The sequence below is a fragment of the Peromyscus eremicus genome, chromosome 3, assembly GCF_949786415.1.
Source record: "Peromyscus eremicus chromosome 3, PerEre_H2_v1, whole genome shotgun sequence".
NCBI lineage: Eukaryota > Metazoa > Chordata > Mammalia > Rodentia > Cricetidae > Peromyscus > Peromyscus eremicus.
The window spans coordinates 60,527,790-60,537,425 of NC_081418.1; the positions used below are offsets into that span (position 1 = coordinate 60,527,790).

Genomic DNA, 9,636 nt, shown 5'->3' on the forward strand with positions numbered 1-9,636 from the left:
GTCTCAACACTGTACAAACATCTGGAGTTCAAATCTCTTCTGAGACTCTCAGCAATCTCTTAATTGTAAGCCCTGTAAAATCAAAGTCAAAAAGCAGATCACATACTTCCAATATACAACGGCGCAGGATACACATTACCAGTCCAAAATGGAGGAAAGGGAGCACAGTGAGGGAACACTGGACCAAAGCAAGACTGAAAACCCGCTGGGTAATCTGCAAACTCTGCATCTCCATGTCTGATGTCAAAGTGCTCCTCAGATCTCCAGCTCCTTTCGGCTTTGTTGCCTGCAACACACTTCTCCTTCTCTTGGGTTGGAAGCTCGATCTAAAGAAAACAATGTATGTATAGGGCGGAATGATGGCTCAGCAGTTAAGAGCATTTGCTGCTCTTGCCAAGGGCGGGGGGTTTGGTTACAGGAATCCACATGGTGGCTCACAACTGTAACTCTAGTTCCATGGGATCTGACACTCTCTTCTGGCCTCCATGAGAACCAGGCAAACAGGTGGTGCACAGACATACATGCTGGCAAAACACTCATGACCATAAAATAAAAATAATTAAAAAAATTTGTGTGTATGTGCAGGTGCCCAAGGAATCCAAAGGCTCAGATCCCTTAGGAGTAGGATTTACAGGCATTTGTGAGCCTCCCAATGTGGGTACTGGGAATCAAACTCCAAACTCAAGTCCTCTGTAAGACCAATGCTTACTCTCCCCCCCCCCCCCCCCCCAGGACAGTGTTTCTTTGGTAGCCTTGGCTGTTCTGGAATTAGCTCAACAAAGAAAGAGAATTACAGACCATTTTCCCTCTTTGCAGCAAGTCCACAGTCAATATTAACCTACATGGAGAGAAGCTCAAAGCAAAGAAACCAAAATCAGAAACCAAAATCAGGAACAAGACAAGACTGTCCACTCTCTCCATACCTATTGAATACAGTGCTCGAAGTCTTCCCTAGAGCAATTAGACAACTGAAGGAGGCCAAGGGGATACAAATAGGAAAGGAAGAAGTCAAAGTATCTTTATTTTCAGATGATGTAATAGTAAATAAGTGAACCTAAAAGTTCCACCAAGGAACTCCTACAGCTGATAAACACTTTTTAGCAAAGCAGCAGGATACAAAACTCACACATGCCGGGTGGTGGTGGCACATGCCTTTAATCCCAGCACTTGGGAGGCAGAGCCAGGTGGATCTCTGTGAATTCGAGGCCAGCCTGGTTTACAGAGTGAGATCCAGGACAGGTACCAAAACCACACAGAGAAACCTTGTCTCAAACAAACAAACAAACAAACAAACAACAAATGAAAACCTAGTACAGTGGAAGCCTCCTAAAATATATACATATTAAGTCAATTTAAATGAAATCACCAAATAGTGGGGAAGACAAAGCCCCAGTTGGACATCTCTTATCATCATATAGCTTCCAGTACCAGGAATTGGCTACATTTAATTGAGCTGTTAATCAAAGGGGTCCCATGGGAACCTCCAAAGAACCCAGGCAAGTTCCAAGGCTATTGGTTGCTCTCGTCAAACTGACAGTAAGGCTCTGTTGCTGAAGACAACACCTACACAGCTCACTGAAAACATAGAAGTTGAGCTAATGCCTATAGAGCCTTTACCGGTACAGACTAGTGTCCACGGTACTAGGAGGTACTCTGCACACTCCCAAGTGAGAAAGGCAAACACCAGCCCAGCTACAAACCTTTGATGGACAATGGTGACCTACCTGCAAGAGACACTACCACAATAATGGCACAAAACTTGTTGGAGTAACCAACCAACATCTGTTTTGACTTAAGGCCTGTTTCATGAGATGGAACCTATACCTGACACTCATTGGGTGGGCAAGCACTGGAGTCAAGATAGGCCAAGGTCATAGGGAAAAACCAAATATTTGTAATGGCTATTCTTGGTTGTCAACTTGACTACATCTGGAATTTACTAAAACCCAAGTGGCTGCATGTTCCTATAAGGACTTTTTTTTTCTTTAATCATTTGAAGTGGGAAGAAGACCCACTTTCTATCCTTTCTTTCTTTTTTTCTTTTGGGATTTTTAAGACAGAGTTTCTCTGTGTAATAGTCCTGGCTGTCCTGGAACTTGCTTTGTAAACCAGGCTGGTATTGAATTCACAAAGACCCACCTGCCTCTGCCTTCCAAGAGCTGAGAATGCGCCTCTATGCTCTGTTTGCTTATTTATTTATTTATTTATTTATTTATTTATTTATTTATTTATTTATTTATTTATCTCTCATATATGACATTCCACCTGAAGTTTCCCCTCCCTCCTCTCTTCCCAGTCTCTCCCTCCCTTTTACCTCCCCCCTCTCCCAGATCCATTATTCCCTCCATTTCCCTTCAGAAAAGAGCAGGCCTTCCAGGGATATCAACCAAACATTGAATAATAAGTTACATTTATTAAGTTAAGACTAGGCACATACCCTCATATCAAGGCTGGATGAGGAAACCCAGTAGGAGGATAAGGGTCCCAAAAACAGGTGAAAGAGTCAGAGACGGCCCCTCTCCCACTGTTAGGAATTCCACAAAAGAACACTAAGCTATACAACCATAACATATATGCAGACGACCTAAGTCAGACTCACAAACTCCCTGGTTGTCACTTTAGTCTCTGTGAGTCCAGATAAGCCCTGATTAGTTGATTCTGTGGGCCCTGTTCTTGTGGTGTCCTTGATCCCTCTTGTTCCTCCAATCCTTCCTTCCCATCTTCCTTGGGATTCCCTGAGCTCCACCTAATGTTTGGCTGGGTTTTCTGCATCTGCTCCCATCAGTTGCTGGATGGAGCCTCTCCGATGACAATCATGCTAGGCTTTGGTCTATGAGTATAGCAGAGTATCAATAGGAATCATTGATGTAGCATGAATTCTAATCGGTCTTAACAATTAAAAACCCAGAGTCAGATATTGGGGTAAATGCTGTAAGATCAGAGAAGTAAAAGAGCTACCCAAACTCACCTCTACCTCCAGGACTTCTCAGATCCAGAAGGGGAAACTCCTGTCTTTACTCGTCTTATATTCCTCTCTCTGCTCAGCCATAGCACTTCCCGTTTCCTGTCTATACAGACCTCTAGATCTCTATGATTAACTAATGACTAGCTTTACCCTCTGATCTGGTAAGCTTTATTTGCTAGAGCACAAACAAAATACCACGTGGCAAGGCTAGCCATTTGGGCAAGAAACTGCTCTTGCCTGGACTGCTCGACAAAATACTGTATAAACTGAACATGCAAGACCCACAGAAAAATGACTACTAAACTGACCAAAACAAGGTGGGACAATCCTTCAGGGTTCCTGCTTTATGAAAGAGTCTGCCAGACATTCTGCAGGATACATAAAAAAGCGATTGACGAATTTTGCCAAAATAGGCGGGACAGTCCTTCAAATTTCCTGCTTTACTGAGAAATCTTCCAGATACTTTAGGCCTGTAGGCTGAAGATGGATGCCCCAACATTACAGAAGAATTTTGGGTGACTGTCCAGGCAGCCAGATGTCTCTGTCATTTCTAGAATTATGGAAGTTGCTTACAATGCTCTTCCTGTTTACTCAGGTAATACTATATCCTTCTGGGGTCTTTGATGGAGTTGACGACTAGATATTTATAATTATAGTTTTCTTTAGTTATGATAAAAGATAAATTAGATATGAAACTTTAGACTCATGAAGACAGGATAGATGATAGAGTATTTTCTTTAATTTTGCCAAATACAAATAGACTAAATATTATAACTGTAATTCTTGCTTGATAACTGTTTTGTTATATGTAATTTTACAATGTTAAAACTAAAGCCTTCCTTTTTAATTAGACAGAAAAGGGGAAATGATTTGGGATGTTCTTCAGTATGCTGTGAATATGTGTTGCTTTTATTGGTTGGTGATAAAGCTGCTTTGGCCTATGGCCGGGCAGAATAGCTGGGTGGTAAAGCCAAACTGAATACAAAGAGAAAGAAGGGTGGCATCGAGAGAGACGCCATCCAGCTGGCCAAAGAGCAAGATGCCAGCAGATTCTGGGATTCTGATGTATACAGAACACCAGCTGTGACATCCAGTGTCACGGACTGAAGAATTACTGAATTCTTGGACCTTCTGTTGGTAGATAGCCATGGACTAGCTGGATCATAGCCTGTAAGCCATTCTAGTAAATCCCCTTTATATGTACATTCATTCTATCAGGTCTTTTCCTCTAGAAAATCCAGACTAATGTGGAGCTGAGTCTAGTGCATTAGAAGTATAAGGATAATTTTTATTTTTTTGAGACAGGATTTCTCAATGTAGTCTTGGCCATCCTGGAAATAGCTCTGAAGACCAGGCTAGCCTCAAACTTACAGAGACTTGCCTGCCTCTGCCTCCCAAGTGCTGTGGTTAAAGGTGTGTGCCAACACTGCCCAGCTTAAGGATAAAATTTTTTTTCTTTTTTTTTTTTTGGAGCTGAGGATCGAACCCAGGGCCTTGCGCTTGCTAGGCAAGTGCTCTACCACTGAGCTAAATCCCCAATCCCTAAGGATAAATCTTTTAATTATCTGAAATAGGCTTTCCAATTTGTTAACACCTACAGTTACTGAAGCCTCTCTAGTTACTAAAACCTCTCCTAGAAGCTCAGGGGGTACTGAAAACCCATGGTATAAACTATTTACAGACTTAAGCAGACAAATACATTTGATTATCCTGATTTACCAATTGTGAGAGGCAATGGATTTGGTGACTCACTATAAAACCTTTGAAAACTTGTAGAAAAATAAGGAAAATGCTGCTGCTGCTGCTGCTGCTGCTGCTGCTGCTGTTTCTGGTTGCTTGCTCTTAGCATCTCTGGATAAATTAACAGAGGAAAAGGATGAGCTCCATGATAAAATTAATCAACTTCTAGCATCTCCAAATATATTGAAGGACAACAATGGACTCAGTAATAAAATTGACCAGCTCCAGAAGCACATAAACAGTCTAAAGTTTTCTGAGTGTGCCATGGAAGAGCAGCCACAGAGCTCAAGTTGTGGGAAATTAAACCAAAGCCCTCATTACAAGGTTTGCTGAATTACAGCAAAAATTCAAGGCACAGCCTGTGAGGGTGTCCACAGTTAAAGGGAGGGCACTATTGGTAAATAATGGTATACTGTAACTTGGGATGTAGATTTGTGGGAGGACCCTATGGAGGCTGAGAACTCTGAACCCTCAGATTCTCAAGGGTTTATCTTACCTGAGGAAGTAGTCTCTCCTCCCTTAGCTGAAAATGTACTCTTGCCACCAACCCCTGAAATACCGCCTTTTCAGACTTTGACTGAGGAAATTAATCCTTCATTGTCTACTAAACCATCAGTGACTTTTTCTAAAGGTGATGCCAGGCAAGACAACACTGATGTCCCTCAGGGTGCACCAATAGTTACCTCTAGACCTACAGCCAGACTTAAGGCTAAGAAGGCTAGAGGGGAGGTAGAAGGTGTAGTCTATGAGGAGGTACACTACACGAACTACTAAAGAGCTTGGTGAGTTTGCTAATGCATTCAAGCAGAAGTCTGGGGAATATACGTGTGGGAATGGAGTCTAAGGGTGCAGTATCATGGTACAAAGAACATACGACTGTATCAGGCTGAGTTTATCGATATGGGCCACTGAGTGGAGATTCTAAGTTTAATATGGAAGCTTGCGCAGTTAAAAAAGTTATCAAAAGTTTGTTTGAATGGTTAGCTGAAGCATTTGTCAGAAGATGGCCTACTGAAAAAGTGTCGGAGATGCCTGATAGCCCTTGGCTTAGCGTTGAGGAAGGGATTTTAAGGCTCAGGGAAATTGCAATGCTAAAGTGTGTACACTGTGGAAAACCTAATCCTCCACAAGGGGAAGGCCCGGAAGACACGCCCTTTACTAACCCTGTAAGATAAAAAATGGTGAGGGGGCACCAGCACATTTGAAGGCTTTGTTAGTGCCTAAATTTTCTTTGTGCCAGACCTTAGGATCAGAGATGCTGCTGCTCAGCTGGATGAATTAAATGCAATGGGGTTAATTGGGATCCAAAGAAGCCTGGGGCAAGGTGGCACTACTGAATTGCCAAAGGCCAGGTGATTGTAGTTCTTAAGGATTGATCTATTTGTAGGAACTTTTACTAAAAAAAGCCTCAATATCGTAAAATAACAAAAACCACTTAAAACAACAAAAACTTTATTTTTTACCAAATGGACTTTAAAATCCATATTTAGGTTTTGGTTCTAGTTTCCTAAGTAGACAAAGACTACTTCTTAAATAGTCCCTCGCAGCTTTAACCATAGAAAAATTCTGTTTCAAGAGTTAGTCCTATTTAGAACATTTCTGCTCAATTACATAGTGATTGTAAAACATATTTTATCAGACAAATATTTAAATCTGTGTATAAAATTTGGTCTGTTGGACACCATAGATAAAGCAGTGTCCATAATGGCCTGACCTACAATGGGCAGCACAGGCAAAAGGATTTCTATGGTGGCATGACTTGGATCTTTGGTACTGGCTAATCAATCATGGTATTTCCAGGTATAGACAAAAATCATATTGCATTTTTGTTTGATCTGTATAAGCTGACATTTTTTTTTGAGACAGGTCTCTCTACATAGCCCCAGCTGTCCTGGAACTCACTATGTAGACCACGCTGGCCTAGAACTCACAGAGATCCAAATGCCTCTGCTTCCTGCTGGGATTAAAGGGGTGCACCATTCACCACTTTGGCTAATGTGAGGTTTTTGTTTTTGTTTTTGTTTTTTTTTCTTCAGGGGAGAGCGTGAATGCAGTCTCCCACTACCACAAATTATGCAGTCGAGTTTCCCGCATTTGGGGAAATCGCAGGGGTCAGCACATCTGGAGTGCAATGGATAAGCCTCGCCCTGGGAAAACCACCTTTGTGATCATGGTATCTTCCCTGCCAGGTAAGTATTAATGTGAGTTTTTAAATTTAAAAAATTTTAATATATTTTTAAGGTCAGGATACATATATAATCATACATCTCTATTCTAGAAGTCTGTCTCCTGGATCCTTAGCTCAATTCCAGTTCTATAACATGGGCCTTATTGCTTGAGGATGTAAACTAACTTTAAGAGATGATTGCTCCAAAAGCCAGGCATAGTGGAACATGCCTTTAATCCCAACAGCAGACTCAGATGGATCTCTGTGAGTTTGAGGCCAGCCTGGTTTACGTAGTGAGTTTCAGAGGAGTCAAGGCTACATAGTGAGACCCAGTCTCAACACACACACACACACACACACACACACACACACACACACACACACACACACACACATAATTACTCCTACACCAGGATACATTTTCCCAATAATTATCATCCTTTAAGATATTAAACTTTTTATTTCAAAGATTAACAGGATAATATATCTATGCTTTTACATATATTCTGTATGTATATTATATGAATGTGTATAAAAATAAGATCATTTTTAGAATTTTAAGGATATTTTTGGCTATTACTGCCTCTTTGAAAGCAAACTAATGAGGGACCTGGAGATATGGAGCAGCAGTTAAGAACAGTGGCAGCTCTTTCTAAGGACCCAGGTGTGGTTCCCAGAAACCACATGGTGGCTAATAACCCTCTGTAAGCCCATTTTCAGAGGATCTGATTTCTTCTTCTAGCCTCATGTGCTGTGGGATATCTTTCTTTCTTTTTTTTTTTTTTTTTTTTGTATTTTATTTTTCAGAGCTGAGGACCGAACCCAGGGCCTTGCGCTTGCTAGGCAAGTGCTCTACCACTGAGCTAAATCCTCAACCCCGGGATATCTTTCTGTATGCTGTGAATGTATGTTGCTTCCATTGGTTAACAAATGAAGCTGCATTGGCCTATGACAGGACAGAAAAGAGCCAAATGGGAAATCCAAGAGGGATAAAGAGAGAAGAAAGGCTGGGTCAGGAAAGATGCCAGCCCGCTGCTCAAGGAGCAACAAGATGCTAGCAGAACGTTAACACCATGGCCATGTGGCAACATATAGTTTAATAGAAACGGGTTAATTTAAGATAATAGTACTAGCTATCAAGAAGCCATAGGCCATACAGTTTGTAATTAATAGAAGCCTCTGTGTGTTTACTTGCGACCAAGAGGCTGTGGGACTGGGCAAGACACAGGAAAACTTCAGATTATACTCATGGGCACTATACATATGTGATATACAAACATACGTGCAGGCAAAACACTCCCACACATTAAATAAATAAATAAATAAAAATCTCAAAAAAATTTAAAAGTGACAAATAAGTTTTCCAAGATCCATGTGTTATCCAGGCCTATGTAAGAAACAACCCTAAGCCGGGCGGTGGTGGCACAAAGCTACACAGAGAAACCCTGTCTCGAAAAACCAAAAAAAAAAAAAAAAAAAAAAAAAAAAAAAAGAGAAAAGAAAAGAAACAACCTTAAGCATTTTTTAGAAACTGTCATTTTAAAAATCTACTTGAAGGCCTATGAAGGTATCTATGAAGGTGTCTTAGAATTTACAGATAACCTTAATGTGTCACATCATAATAGCTATTGGAAGAATTATTTATCTCTGTTTCTAGTTAAAAGTATTAAAGTCAAAATGCCAGACTTATTCATCTGGATGCTTTATAAGCCCTAAAAATGTAAATTTCTCTCCTAACAAAAAAATAACTTTAAGGTACCTGTCTTAGGGTTTCTATTGCTGTGACCATGACAACTCTTATAACGCAAAGCATTTGATTGGGGCTGGCTTACAGGTTCAGAGGTTTAGTCCATTATCATCATGGCAGGAAGCATGGCAGCATGCAGGCAGACATGGTGCTGGAGAAGGAGCTGAGAGTTCTTCTTCTTGATTTGCAGACAGCAGAAGCAACTATGTGCCACACTGGGCAGTAACTTGAGCATAGAAGACCTCAAAGCCCACTCCCACAGTGACACACTTCCTCCAAAAGGCCACACCTACTCCAACAAAGCCATATCTCCTAGTAGTACCATAGGGGCCATTTTCTTTCAAATCACAAAACACAGTGCCTGTTATAATGACTTAAATATTTAACAAATAATTGATCAAAATTGTGTTAAGAAAACAAAATGACTAACGTATTTTACCTGTGTTAATAACTGTTAGATATCTAAGATACCATATATGTCTTCTGTGTTTTTGATACAGCCTCCTGAGCTTTTGTTTAAAATGACCTCATTAAAATTGTTTTTTAAATTTTGTATTAACAATAATAATGTTAAGATTAAAGTATGTTCTAAAAAGATTTTTTAAATATGTTGTAACTAAGTTGATAACATAAATGTTATAAAAAAATTTTAAGGTCAAAATTCAGTACCCTGAGATAAAATTGATATTCTATTCTCTACAAAAATATTTTCTTAAGTATAGGTCTATTTGTAGGAATGTTTACTATAAATATTTACCCAATAACATAAAATAACAAAAACCACTTAAAACAACAAAAACTTTTTATTTATCTTTTTACCAAATGAACTTTAAAATTTGTATTTAGATTTCGGTTCTATTTTCCTAAGTAGACAAAGACTACTTTTTAAATAGTCCATCATGGCTTTAATCATAGAAAAATTCTTTTTCAAGAGTCAGTCCTATTTAGAACATTTCTGCTCAATTGCATAGTGATTGTAAAATTAATTTTATCAGCTGGGCAGTGGTGGTGCACACC

The 9,636-nt window shown here is 40.0% G+C and overlaps 1 non-coding gene across 1 annotated transcript; it reads right to left on the reverse strand.

Annotated features, from left to right (window-relative positions):
- Positions 1 to 6,738: 6,738 nt before the first annotated feature.
- On the reverse strand, positions 6,739 to 6,902 carry LOC131907575 (U1 spliceosomal RNA). The gene has a single exon (XR_009378477.1). It is a non-coding gene; the product is annotated as a U1 spliceosomal RNA (small nuclear RNA).
- Positions 6,903 to 9,636: the final 2,734 nt, after the last annotated feature.